We start from the raw sequence: 3,076 nt of genomic DNA, 5'->3' as shown, positions 1-3,076 counted from the left end.
TATTGTTCATTGTTTGACAATGGGAGTCTTTGCAGTTACCCTATATGTATGTGTGTGTGTCTGACTGCTCCACAGATATCTCAAGAACCGTATGTTGGTTTTTAATGAAACTTGGTGTATAGATACTCTGGGTTAATGTAAAGATTTGATTAGGTTTTAGCTGAAATTCATACATATTAATTACATGATTTGCATGATAATTAGCTATTTTGTAGCTGTTCCTTGTCTGTTCGATTGATATCTAAAGAGCCATTCATTAGATGTTAATGAAACTTGATACATAGATGCTCTGAACTAATGCACAGATGTGATTAGTTTTGGGTTAAAATCAGTGCATATTTAATTACCTAATTTGCATAATGATCATATTTTCAGCTTTTACACTGATATCACTAGTACTAATTATTCCTTTCAATGAAACTTTGTATATTGATGCTCCAGAACAATGCACATACCTGCTGAGTTTTTGGGTAAAATCAGATCATAAAAATCATATTTTTTTGTTCTAATCACATTTCAATGAAACTTCGCACATACATGGTCTGTGACAGTAATTATCTCATTTCAATGAATCTTGTTACATATTACTCTAACACAATGTGATGATCAAATTAATTTTAGATTGATATACATCTATAATAATTACCTACTTTCAGCTTTCCACAAATTTTGTTAGGATTAATCATCACATTATAATGAAACTGTGTACATGTGCACCCTGAAACAATATACATGCATCTATGCATAATAATTGCTTAATTTTAATAATAATTCATTTGGTTCATTGAGGTAATCCACGGACGTGATTAGTTTAATTTTGATAAACATGCATTTTGATTATATATTATTAGCCCATTTCTGATATCTAACAGAATCAGATTTAAATTGAATTCATTGCTCTAGCTCTAATTGGACTAAAAACTGTATGTACTATAATTTTTGATAATGAATCACATTGTTTTCATGTTATGCATCTCAAATAGCAAACAAAAATTTGTTGTCAAGCTACTTGTTTGAAAAGCAAACCTTAAATTTTGAATTAATTTTAATGTGTCTCCAATACTCTCAGCACACGGGAGTTCTTTCTAAACTTCCTTTAATCTAATAATATATTAGGTTCACATGCAGGTATCGAAATATGTCTATGTGGCACATGAATATTTTTGTATTTGCTATAAAACTCCCGATGTATTAGAATAAAGTCGTTTATTTAGATTGATGTGACCATCTTTTTCACATATGTTATGACTTTGTTCGAAATACGTCATAGTTTTGAAAGGCATAATTACCATGTGTTTATGTGGACAATGTATATGAATGTTGTACTCTGATAAATCAGCCTATATATTTTTTATATAACTCCTTGCAATATTCCCTATTCACGGCACATGCCATGATTATACAACATACAGTTGAATCGTATAATCGAGTAAATATCGGCTTATATATCACGAATATCATAAATATATTTATCAATCTATCGCATAGTGAATAAACTATGGTAAATATTATAACATAGTTTACCCTCAGCAAGTATATTTCCCGCTTTTCAAAATCAACGTACACGTGTGACATCGGCCTAATGTGTTTTGGTTTTAACCTTCTCCAATGCGATTGATATTCTGTTACTTTTAACAAACAAACGAACCAGATCGTAATATGTCGTATATCAAGATAATGGGGGGAGTGATAAATAAATAAACAAGGCATATTTACCATTGCAGTTTAATTCCGTGTATAATTTGTCTAAATATCCAAACATATGTTAGTATAAGGTAGTAAGTAACAGACTGGAAACAAATTCCCACTTCCAGTCCGGTAAGACTTAAAATACATGACGAATATTCAGATATAATGTTTGATATGTGTTGGTTATTGGATATTTCAGCTTCGTCGTTCTGCACTTCGTTTAGTAATTCGAAGTTCCCAGACTGCGTAAAAACGGACAGTTTCGCGATTTTGAAACGGGAAATGCTTTTGCCTAATTATTTGAAGAGGGACGGCCGCTTAGGTATGTGCTCTGTAACTTGCAGCACATGAACCTAAAAGCGTTAGGTAATAAAACAAAAATGACGTTGTACTAAAGTTAAAAAGTACGTTCAAGCTCTTCACTCTTTCATAGCATAAAAACGATTTGCTCCCTCGCTTATTGTGACACTCTTTAATCGACTGATTTCCATTCCCCTCAAAAGTCAACAATGGTTTCGTCCTTTTTTTTACGACTCGAAACACCCCTTTCTGCTTCAAGTGTTTATTTGCCTTCAATTACGTGTTGTTGGCTGTCACTGCCGTATTCTGAGTCTTGCCAATAACGTTTTGGTTCAAATTCAAGAAGCTATATACAGATAATAAGCAATGTCAGTTAAACACACCTTTGACAATAAAATGTAAGTGAGAAGTAGCCAATGGTGTAATGCTCAAAGTAATTGAAATGCAAGTTATCCGCGAGTAATAATTTCCAAGTACAGTGAAACTAGAATGAATAAAGAACGGAATGACTTGCAGTCGATGCCAACTGCTGCCAAAAATTCATAGCACACAAACATATTAATTTGACAATTTCTGTTTCTTGTGATACCAGATACTGGAGTTTATGTCAATCGGCGCAAGCATGGAGCGCCCTCAATTTATAAGACTGTGAATTTTGTCTTCTTGTGGGCGCTCTACGCATGCACAGTTGTATCTGGTTTCACAAGAAACATAAATTGTCAAATCTGGTCATAAATGCGTGAAATTTGGAAAAATATATGATTTATATGTAATCGGACGACAGTGTGCAATAACCGAGTATCTTATCAGCACTCATAACTGATTTTGACAATGTGCTTTGTAATTTGAGGGATTATTTTCGGCACCTAAAAAAATGTGTGTGCCACCGCCGCCCTTCGGCGTTCATGGGAACCCGACGGGGTGAGGCAGATGATGAAATCTTCCGAAATCAAAAACCGCATAAGACTCGCACTATTGTACCACAGAGGGCACTATATCACAAAACTGCATACGTGGATATTTAAGCGGTTTAAGTCGAACAGTAGGAAACAATGACATATAGTACGAGTCTAAAAATGTGCAAAGT

The sequence above is a fragment of the Saccoglossus kowalevskii genome, chromosome 18 (genome assembly GCF_978046115.1).
Source record: "Saccoglossus kowalevskii chromosome 18, keSacKowa6.1, whole genome shotgun sequence".
Taxonomy (NCBI): Eukaryota; Metazoa; Hemichordata; class Enteropneusta; family Harrimaniidae; genus Saccoglossus; species Saccoglossus kowalevskii.
Note: the sequence above shows the minus strand (reverse complement) of the source record.